This window comes from Misgurnus anguillicaudatus, chromosome 18, assembly GCF_027580225.2.
Source record: "Misgurnus anguillicaudatus chromosome 18, ASM2758022v2, whole genome shotgun sequence".
Lineage (NCBI taxonomy): Eukaryota > Metazoa > Chordata > Actinopteri > Cypriniformes > Cobitidae > Misgurnus > Misgurnus anguillicaudatus.
The window spans coordinates 21,864,508-21,876,649 of NC_073354.2; the positions used below are offsets into that span (position 1 = coordinate 21,864,508).

Below are 12,142 nucleotides of genomic sequence, written 5' to 3' on the forward strand. Positions count from 1 at the left end.
TTGTGTACTTTTACTTTTTTGAGTAGTTTTTAAAATCTGTACTTTTACTTAAGTATGTTTTGTTTGAAGTATTGTACTTCGCTACATTTTAAATCATATCCGTTACAGAGTATATTTTTTTAAAGCAAGGTGATAAAGACGCGCAACGGATGATTGATGGGCGGGGGAACGCGCAAAAAGAACCATGGAGACGGACGAGACAGGCGCGCGCTAATGCAGACCCGCCTCAGTTCAAATCTTATGAAAGAAACCCCTGGTCATATTTAAGCGACCACTTTCCACTGACGCGAAGCGAGTGTTTCATTCCTATGAAAGGTAGGATTCATGCTCTCGAGTACGAAATTGCAGACCGGGGTTTAATGCTCATTTGCACGACGCGTTTTTAATACAATGCGCATTATCCATCGCAGTCTAGCAGCTTCGCGTCAAGTCAAACACAACTTCAGAACGTCCTCGAAAATGCGCAGCTCATTAGACATTGCAGAGAGAGAGAGAGAGAGAGAGAGAGAGAGAGAGAGAATAAAGGTCTGACATCAGGTACCCAGGTCAGGGACGCTAGAAGACAATAAACGTGTCAAAAGTATGACATGGCACTCATCTAATTATATGCTCATTTAAACTAGATATATAGTTTAATAAAATAATGTATGTTACCAGCAATACATCAATTACAACATTACTATATTTTTTGTTTTTACAAGCTGCTGACCTCCTTCAAAAGTGCATAACTCACATGTAAAATCATTAAATAATTCCATAAATGTTTCTTAGTTTAAAAAAGCTTTTTATTTTATTAACTTTTTGTTATTGCACTTTAATTGTAAAGATGTTCCTACAATTAAAAATAACTAGTTTGAGATTTATATTCCCTTGTCGTTTTTGAACTATACTAAAATCCTCCACCTCTCCCCGCTGTAAACAAAAGTAACTTTTTCATGATTTACTTTTTACTTTTCCTGGAGTCGATTTTTAGACCAGTAACTTTACTTTTACTTAAGTAAAATATTTTAGTACTTTTTCCACCTCTGAACATTAGTAATACTACACACATTATTTAAAAATATACTCGGGTACTTAATTGCTTGTGTATTTACTTATTATTGAATCGATATCGAAGGAAGTAAATCAATATTGAATTGAATCGAATCGAATTGAATCGAAGCCTCAAGAATCGAAATCGAATCGAATTGTGAAATTGCTAACAATACCCAGCCCTATTAATAATCTAGTATGTGTTTATTTTCTGTCATAGTTTCTTCAAAATTAAGTTCTAGTTGAGCGTTTTAAATAAAAATATTTTAATTTTCATCATGATGCGTACGCCCCGGCCCTTTGGTTGCCATGCCCCGGCCACCCACCCATCCGCCCGACCCTACCACCTTATCTAACAAATTTTCGTTTAGAAACCCTGATATTTATTGCCTGAAAATTCAAATATCATCTGCAATATACCAGTCTATCACTACTAGGGATGCTCCGATCAATGCCGATCTCCACTAATAATACGTGGCCGATCACTATTCTGAATCGGACAGCCGATCTTATTACAGCTATTTCATGTACTACGGCTTTTGATCAGTAAGTCCTTATCGATCTAAAATCACTGTTAGTTTGAGTCGTTTATAACATGCATTTGAAAAAGCAACACTCGTCAAACATACTTATTAAACATATTCTTTATTATCATGAAAATACCTGAAAAGGTTTGAAGAATATAAATATATCCTTCAGACATTTCATGGAGCTGCGTGTCATCACAGCTGCGTGTGTATTGTTCTTCGTCTACAACGCATTTTGAGTTTCTGCACGAGAGCGCCCCCTGGCTTTTGGATGTAGCGGCATTTCACTGTAATTCATTGAGAAACATAGCAAGCATTATCGGCCGATCGATCGGAGCATCCCTAATCACTACGGTGTACACAACTTATCAAAAGTAGATGTTCGCATTTACGTCAAATAAAGAGAATTTAAAAAAAAACATCTCTCTGTCGCCAAAGCATAAAATAATTACGCACTTTAATGAGCTAGAATCAAATCAAGCTGAACCATAGTTTTAAAACATAGGTACATAATGAATGGTCTAAATGTATTGCTGCGTCCCTAGGTTCCACTGAACAGGAATTATGTAGTTCAATACTACGAAAAAGACAACGACAGGAACTAAAAAGGAGTTGGTCTGAAGTCATCAATAATGACGTCAATGGTGAACATGGTGACTCAATATTTCGTAAACACGTCGCTACCACTAACAGACAACATCTGAGTTGCACAGACACAAATATAATATAAAGAAAGACCTGCCCAGGCCCATTCCACATCCTAACAACATATTTCTGTAGAGAAATTGACTAAAGAGCTAACAGGAAACCACATTTGGACTAAATGAAAAAAGACACAGCTTTCAAAATATGATTAGGTTTAAAATAGATTTTAAAAAATGAAGAAATGCTGGGGGAATGTGACAATGACAACTTACATGACAAATCATATAAGCCTACACTTGTATAGGAAGGTGAATCACTATTGTATTAACAAATATATCATGACAGCACATCCACACCATTCTGACTAATCATCAACACAACAAAACAGCAAAAAGGGATTTACCAGTAAGCTTTGGGTTTGCTTTTGACAGAACAACAAAAATACTTCAAATCCCCAATACTGCCAGTCTCAAATAAACGGTATGAACCAAAAATAAGCCAAGTATCTTCTGCGAGTGTCAAAAATCCTCAGCCCTCATTTCTCACCTCCAATTTTCAACCAACTGTCTTCATGACTAATGACTGCATAAATCCGAGGCTGCGGATTGCATTAAGATGGAGCCCACAGTGGTTGAGGAGACAAGACTGTAATTATTGAGTCCAAGTGTAAGATGGGCACATTCAGTACTAATTTCAGCATTTGGGAGCCATGTTAACACCCATCCCCACAAGAGGCTGGAAATTTCTGTCCTCCCGCACCAAACACAACGAACGCCGTTAGGCAGATGGCGAGACAGTTGGTGGGAATATTAGCGGTAATGCCGATACATTCAGAACCTTCAACTGTTTCTTTGCCATTCATCAGATCGGCACCAACATCTGCTCTATCCACGAAGATGGGAGATTAAATGAAGTGGCAAAACAATATGCTGGAAATCTGTACCACAAGCATCTGATTTCAAAAATTACTTATCAATCTTTTTTAAGAGTATATAATTTGAGTTTATGACACAGCACAGAGAAACTTCAATGAAGCAACTTGACGAATTGAGCGAAAGCGGTAATTTCCTTCCATTGTTTATGACAATGGTTCTGTCAGGGTCACCTGTGGTCACTTCTGTGGTAATGTCCTAAATAGCACTCTTAGCCATTGTGGTCCTCATCAGAGTCTACACTTTGGCATATAGACTGTTGGGTGCGTGTTCGTCAAGACAGAGAAGATGTGCAGAGGCAAAGTGGGCGGTCATGAGCACCCCTCGGAAATCAAAAATGACAAATGGGACACCCTCCGGCATGGCTATTTCAATCTGCTTCTGCTGCAAGACACCCTCTTGCAGAGTTTAAAGAAACACACTTATATCGAGGTTTTAGGATTACTAAAATATACGTTTAAGAGCAGGATTGGAACCAAATTCTGATTTGAATAGCCCTACCCTACAGTTCTGTTGACTAATGCAACATTCAGACATACAGCCAGTCTTCATGTCTTTTATTAACAGCCACAGACTAACATGGACCACTGATTGCTTTGTGCAACACAACATAGGGATTTACCTCTTGCAATCCTGACCATGCTTTGAAAAACTGCACAAATCTGATGACAAAAGTTATTGACGTCACCATAACAGATAAGTTTGGTATAGTTCAATTGCTACATAACATTGTGCAGAGTGTTGTGTGCATTTGAATGTTGTTTTTGTGGGGCTCAAGCATTTTAGAGAGAAGTGTCTGACACATTTGAGCCACTGTCAGTGTCTGAATGTTTACTATTGCGAATAAAATCTGACCGAACGTATTTGCATCATTCACTATGTGAGACACATTTCCAGATTGTAAATGAATGTGAAACATTCACAATGTAAACAAATGCATATCCCTCAACAAATAAAGAGTAGATTTGTTTTAATGTTTGCATAATTATTAATAGCCATTTCATTCTTTCACCATTTTCAAATCTTCTGATTATTCTGACTCTGATGGAGAGTTATTGCACATAAATAGCTATGTTCTGCTCTTTTAAAATAGAGGCCAGCATGGTTTTGTTCCATTATTCACAATCATTTGCATATTAAACTGCATATTAAATGTGTTGACTTACGCATTTCATATTGGGGGAGACACCATTGTGTAGATTGTGTAAAAAGGGAGGTCTGAAAACCCCTGGATTAGGGCGCACTCAGATTGTTCAAACCAAACTGCGCCCGAGCGTGATTGACTCCTCAAAGCCTGGTTCGTTTAAATAGTGTGATTGCTCTGTACTGTGCCCGGGCGTGGTTTGGTTAATCGCTTGCAGAGGTGGGCTCAGTTTACTTGGGCTCAGGTGCAGAAAGAGCAATTTGATTGCCAATCACTGCAGAGCGTGGTTAAAAGGCGAGATGTCAATTGTGCGACCACTCACCTTTATCTGCGTAAAAACTTTCACTACAGAGTTATGTGAAGGTCTGAGCGGCACAAGGGATAGATTGACTAAGCAATATGACAGGCATGGTGAGAGGGCTGTTAAGAGAATGCCTTACTTCCTGTTTTCTTCAAAACAATCACATCCTAATGGCAAAAACCTGCTCAGATTGATAAATGTACAGTGTGCATGCATCTGTGAAAATGGGGCTGACAATCGTGCTCGGGCACCATCCAGTTATGTATAATATAGTGGTGCGTAGGTCCTAACCTGCAACCGTGACAGCGTAGGCTACCCGTCTATTTTCATATATACTTTTGTGCATCATCTGCGTCAATGTGCAAACACACATGCAGACCGTTAGTAGGCAGTATCCACACGTGTAACCCACAGTAGCATGTTGTGTATGATTTGAGAAGACCAGCAGTAATAGAGGTAAATAAACATGGACTTTTGTTGCAGTTTGAGTTAAATCATTCCTAAACATGGCCCATCTTTGTTCTTACCGTCGCAAATGGAAATGCCTATGAAGGAATGCGACGCAGATTTTTTTCACCTGACACCAATCACAGCGCTTGCGGTCCACGTAGAATAAGGGTGCGTGGTAAACCGGTTCTAGGAAAATGACCGGTATATCTCAAAATGTACTATACTGTGATTTTGCTCTTTTCAGTACTGAAAATGCTGTTGTTCCCAAGTTTAACGCTAGACAGCAGTGCGCTACCAAGTGATGCGAAACCAGCAAGCTTGGCAGCATAGAGGTAGAGACACATGCAAGAGGAGATGGATCATGCTACATGGCCACAACTAACAAACAAAGAGTGCTGTAGAAGTGAAATAGGGCATTACTTTGCCTACAAATGTGACGAAAAAGCAGAACTAACATACTCTAATGCACCAGTTTGTAAGAGAGACACATCAAATCTCGCCAAAATCTTTCACTTGCTCATCCTGACTTGTACAAAAAGATCAAATATGGTAAAATGAAAGCACAAGAGTAAGTCACATGGTACAAATAATGATGTAGAGGTGCTATAAAATATTAATAGAATTGGTAACACTTTACAATAAGGTTGTATTAGTAAAAAGTTTAACAACGCTTAATTTTATAAATATTAGTGAATGCATTAGCTAACATGAACTAAGATTAATAAATGCTGTAAGAAGTATTAGGCATTGTTAGTTCATGTAGCTAATGCATTAACTAATGTTAACAAAAACAACCTTATTGTAAAGCGTTACCACAGAATTTACTTATGAAAAAGGTATTAGTGATATTTATTTTAAAGCTCCATTTTATCTGTGGATTTTGAAGCTTTGATTGTGTTTATAGTGCGCAATATAACATGTGTTCATGTTTCACGTGTAAAAAAAAACGTGGTATTTTTCACACAATTTACTTATCTGTATAGCGCTGTTTTCACTGTCCTCAAAACAGGCTGATGTCTTCCTTGTTATGTGAAGTCCCTCCTTCAGAAATATGTATCGAGTTCTGATTGTGTAGTTTGTTTAGTGTGTTGTGATTCGATAGCAGCTTAGCAGAGCCGTTTGAGCCAAAGCTGGTGACTGACGTATTCCTGTGGGTGGAGTTTAGTCAACGAACTGTTTTACTGACGTCATTAAAGAAGGAAATAGAGGGCTGTAGTCCAAACCGAAGGGTTTAAAAATGGTATCAGGAAGAATGTGACCTTTAAAGGTCACGTTCTTTCTGATCCCATTTTTTAAACCCTAGTTAGTGTGTAATGTTGCTATAATAGGGCTGCTCGATTATGGGAAAAATCATAATCCCGATTGTTTTGATAAAAATCTTAATCTCGATTATTTAACACGATTACTTAAATGACTGTAAAACATGCATTTATACATGGGCTTGACATTACTTTTTTGCTCACCAGCCAAAGTGGCTAGTTGTTTTCCAAAGTTACTAGCCACTCAGCATTTTCACAGGCCACAATTTTGTTGCTGGTAAAATAAATTTTATATGATTAAACTTGACTTTGGCATCCTAAAATGACTTTAATTTGAGCAAATTTACTTGGTTTAGCTAAATTAGATGCAGATTGAATTTCAAATGCAGTCTGACCCACCCAAATTAGGACAACATTAGCTGGTATATACCAGGTCAGTATAGATCATATCATATATTTAGGTGTATAAAAACAGTCTAGTAAGGCATAAATAGATTTACATTGAATGAATATATTAAAAGTGGAGCAGGGGTGTAGAAGATTAACTGAAAAGATATACACAAAACCCCTCGACAACCACTTTAAATATTTATTAACAACAGCAGTCAAGAAATGTACATGAATTTTACTTTCAACTTGTTTATGCAGATTGTATTTTATATGCTTGATCATGTTTTCTGTTAAAAGTGATTTAAGACTTTTAATGACAACTGTCGAGAGGGCATTATTGTTGCCCAAAGTAGCTTACATTAAAATGATGCGCGAACCTCTCAGCTGGCGGGTTTCATTTGATTTCGTGTGCATTCAGGAATGCGCTGAATTTCTCTCCGCTCTTGCCCTGAGAATGTGCACCCAATATATATCTCTACCATCACTTCCATGCAATTGTTGTATCTTTCCCGAAGTGTGTATGCGCTCAGACTGCGTCCTCTTGTGCATTCGCAAATCCATCACCTCTCGAGTCGCGCGCTCTCTGAGAGGTGGCGCTTTGGTCCGCAACGCTCCGCTGAACGCGCGCGCGTCTCCACAAACGGTCGCAGCCGAAATATACCCGCATTTGGCGGGTGTTAATGTCAAGCCCTGCATACATTCAATGCATTGTTTAGTGTTGCTGCAGAAGGCTACACGTGTCAAAGCAGTAGTGTTTAAGTGCCAGCAGAACGCGATTCACATTTTAAACACGATCGCTTGAAATCCATATAACTTTACAAACATAAACAGGATTATTACCTAGTGACCTGACTTTAAACAGATGACTGAGCGCGCAGCTCTCTGCACGGAGAGCGGCGCCACGATCCAGCTGATATTTTAAACGTGAGGGATAGTTTGCCTCCGCTCGCTTGAAAAGCATAAAACTGAACAAATACTACTTTGTGTGCGAGGCGCAGCTGCTTATGACGCGTCGGATTAATGACTCAAAACGAAATAACAGAAATGCGGCACACTAATCGATCTCCCTCGATTATCTTGTTTTTGCAATCGAAATGTGCAAAAATCGAAATTGAAATCGAAAAACGATTAATTGCACAGCCCTATGTGTAATGTTGCTATAATAGCATTAAATAATACCTGTAACAGAATAAAAATTCTTTAACAGAATTCCTTTTTCAAAGCCTACAGCGAACGGCCAGTTTGGACTACAGCCTTCTACTTCCTGCTTTAATGACGTCACTAGCATTTTTTTTGACTAAACTCCGCCCACAGGAATACATCAGTCGCCAGCTAAGCTAATGGCAAGCTAAGCTGCTATCGAATCACAACACACTAAACAAACTACACAATCAGAACTCGATACGTATTTCTGAAGGAGGGACTTAATAGAACAAGGAAGACATCAGCCCGTTTTTAGAACAGTGAAAACAGCGCTAAACAGATAAGTAAATTGTGTGAAAAATATCGCTTTTTTTACACGTGAAACATGAACACATGTTATATTATATATTGCGCACTGTAAACGCAATCAAAGCTTCAAAACCACAGAAAGGACGGGACCTTTAATATATGAGTAATAGTAATATGAATGTTAGAATTACATGTAGGTCTATAAATAAAACAATATTTAAACATTCATTAATAATATAATGAAAGATCGATAACTTTTTAAATAAATCAATAATAAAGATTAATCAATAAAAATATATTATATTAACTGAGGTTAATAAATGCTGTAAAAGTTGGTCATTCACTAATGATGCATGCCAGCTAATGTTTTACATGGAATTTCATTATTTCTCCCTTTGTCACCCACAGTAAGGCAAAAAAGACTTTGTTTTACATATTCATGTATAAAGCAACACATTTGTTACTGCAGTTTTATGCAGTTTGTCTTAATACATTTTTTCTGTTTGTTTATTTATTTATTATTTGATGCTGTTTATTTGTAACTTATGGCAAATTTCACCGGTATTTTACCAATACCGGGATATTAAGGTCTGGTACCGTACCGAAGTCAGAATTATGGTATCAAGCCAACTCTAGCATAGAATGGACGCATTGTTAAAACTTTGGCAAGATGCGTGTCAGGCTACGCACAGCCTACGGCGTAGCTATGGCATCGAACCTACGCACGACTATAAATTTCACTTTAGATCCATCTTCCAAGATGGGAGGAAGTGCTGTGCTGGCCTATTAAATTATATTACTGCTGGATTTCATCTCGGGCCTCTGTATTGATTGCACTAAAACTGTCCAGCCCAGAACTCTGTGAATTAGTAGGTGTGCAATAACAAATACCTTCAGATTATATATGTGGGACTCTTCTCTGCAGAAAGGTCCAGCACAAATATAGTCACATACTCCAAGTCGGCAGAAGACTGTGTTAAAGAATCAGATGCTAAGTAAACACAAGATCTGATGCAGACCTGTTACAGAATTAGATTTAGAGCTTGTGTCTTGGCAACGCTTGGGAAATATATTTACATTTATTAATTTAGAAAATGCTTTTATCCAAATCGACTTACAAATGACACAGCATTAATTATATAACTTAACAACAGACAGGATTTTATGAAACAAACCAAACTTCCATAGCAACAGCATATAGAGGAGAAACAAGAGACTGAAAAATACAAACTCACACATGATTTGTTAAGCTTCAGGCGACATTAAAAACTCGTTTCGCCCAACCTTAAAACTTAACAATATCTATAGAGTCTGGTGTCGTTCTGCATGTGAAAAGCTCTTGATAATCCCTCTGCTGCCAATCATTCAACCAGGCTTTTTTCCCCTTCGCACATTTCCTTTGCTACATGTTTCACAACATGTGCGAGTCCACCTACACACTCCTTTTCAATAGGCTGCTACTTAATATTGGAAATGCGACACTGCCTGTAGATAGATAGCTGCATCCTTGGCATTCTTAGATAGTGGCTGAGGGAAGTAAACACTAAATGTAAAAGTTACACACACACTCAAGTTTAATAAAAGTTACATCTCGGCACCTACTTTGTTGTCAAGACATTTAAGACATTGTTGTGTAAACAGATGCTGATTATGAGTCAAAAGATGGGATGCAACATATAAGATACACATTTTGTTCCACATGTGGTGGATATGGGAACAATACCATAGTACAAGTCTAATCAATAATAGGGGTCAACTGTATAAGTCAAGACAAAACAAAACAGGCGGCGGTCCCCTGTAAGGACACCGGAACATGAACATCTCAAGGACATGATGATACCATAGCAAAGTTCTACCATGGTTATTTTGATGACCTTGTGTCTGTTTGTATCCATCTTTTCATACATTTCAAGTTAAATAGGGAAAGCCAGAAAGTACTTCAATAAGGAGGACCAATCTCTTCAAATCCACCCCCACACAAACTGCATTTAGAGCCTGGCCAATACACAGTGAACACACACCACCCACACAACGAAGAAAAGACATGCAAATGACAAATCAGTGAAGCCCTTAAAGGGAGAAAGCTGAGTGAGGGGCCATCAGTCAACCTACAACGCAGACCTCACAATTTCGACGTGACCAAACGATATGCCTAAAAAATGCAAAGTTATCCAAGCCCACGTATAGCTACTTGAGATGGTCAGATTCACCATTAACGCAGCAGATTCCAAACACACAAGCGCCTTTGGTGTCCAAAAAAAACATGCTGTTTTTGGTGGTCAGCTCAACTAGTTTGGAGACACAGCCTTTGTTCTTCTAGAAATATTTTGTAAGCAAAGAAACGTGTTCTTTTTAAAACAACTAGAGCGTAACAAAGTGTCTAGGGTAAAGATAACCAGTAAAACTTTATCGAGCAACTAATGGCTTAATCTAAAACATACAATAACTACTACGACAAGGGATTCTTATAATCGTCATTATATCCGATCTTTAATATAAAATCGCACATATATTGTGCATATATCAGTTGTAAATGTGCATGTAACAATGTAGCAAAGCAACCTTTACATAAAGAGTTACAACCAAAACTCTCACAACAACCTTCCCATATTCACCTTGCGCTTTCTTCATCACATTAAAACAGTTCACAGCAGAGAAGCAAACGTGCTCAATTGTACATGTTGTTTGCTGTTATTTATCAAATACAGTCACACTGACTGTAACTTTCTGGTCAAATGCCGTTTGAATCCTGATATTTGATCATCAGGTGAGTCGCGGTCGTTCGTTAACCGTCCCAAATCCTTCATTGGATCGCCGATCAGCGATAACAAAGAAACGATTTCCCCTAAAAATCACATCTGTCGACCCTTCTGCAAACCGTTAAGCACGATCGGGACACGGGCAGTTAAATCAAAGACATGTTGTGAACTCACCTTCTTCCCTTTCCACCTCCTCTCGGTGCTCGTGCAGTCTCTTCTTCTCCACCAAAATCTTGCAATAAAAGTCCGACACGAGCGTCTCCGAGCTCGGTAATTTCTCGCCTGTCTACGTTTGACTCGGCGTGGCCCTCATTCCCGCTGTTTTTCCGCGTATCGTGATTGATTTTACAGCTTATGTCTCTATCTACTCCAGCAGCGGTACCGTTGGCCCCAGCGTCTCCTTCCTAATTATTCAACTTCGAAGTTCATACAAAAGTTGCAGCTCCGCCTCGCGCTGAATCTGCTGATGAGGTCACTGCAAGCCGCTGCTTCGCTGAGAGGGCAATCTCGCGAGAGCGGAGATAAGCGGAGAACGTGATTTGCTAGCTGAAAGCTCATTTGTATCTGTGGGAATGGGACCCCTATGGACTGGGTTGCCTTAGCAACAGCACCATTTATGTGCCCCGCGCGCGGTTATCACGCGACTGGTGTTCAGTTGTCTTTGACAATAATAGGGTCGACGTTTTCAATTTGTGCATTATTCCCACTAAATCTGTTGTGTCAGATTCTGTCAAGATCAATTATTAACATTTTAATAATAAACTTTGATTACTTAAAGGGATCATTCATCTAAAAATAAAAAATCTGACAACATTTATTCACCCTCATGTCATTCAAAATCTGTAATATATGACTGGAGCACAAAAGCAGATATTTTGAGAAATGAGTCAGTGGTTTGTGTCTATAGATTGTAAGTTAATTGGGACCAGTTATTCATAATATCTTCTTTTGTGTTCTGCAGAAAAAAGTCATACAGATTTTGTAAGATACTATCCCTTTAACTACAACAGTTTTTGCCTGAATGAGACAAATAAATACCCCCTCCAAAAATAAATAAATAAATAACGTGATAATTGATAAATAACAATTTCCTTGTGCTTTTTAGTTACTATCACCACATTATATAACATAACCAAAATTATCTTTAGTCCTACCCACCCCAAAATATAAAGATGTTTATATTTATTTATTTGTTTGTTTATATAATTTCTATCAAATTTCTATCTATTTCTAGTGAATGTTTTGTGAGGG

At 38.3% G+C, this 12,142-nt stretch overlaps 1 protein-coding gene across 7 annotated transcripts in view; it reads right to left on the bottom strand.

Annotated features, from left to right (window-relative positions):
• Positions 1–11,418, bottom strand: part of sipa1l1 (signal-induced proliferation-associated 1 like 1) — a 105,968-nt gene extending 94,550 nt beyond the window's left edge. For 3 of the 7 annotated variants that reach the window (XM_073856058.1, XM_055186367.2, XM_055186365.2), the window contains exon 1: positions 11,066–11,416. The gene's annotated coding sequence lies outside the window, so the exon portion shown is untranslated. Of the gene's footprint in view, positions 1–11,065 lie in introns of all 7 variants that reach the window. The other 4 variants (XM_055186361.2, XM_055186362.2, XM_055186363.2 and 1 more) reach the window with 3 other exon arrangements.
• Positions 11,419–12,142: the final 724 nt, after the last annotated feature.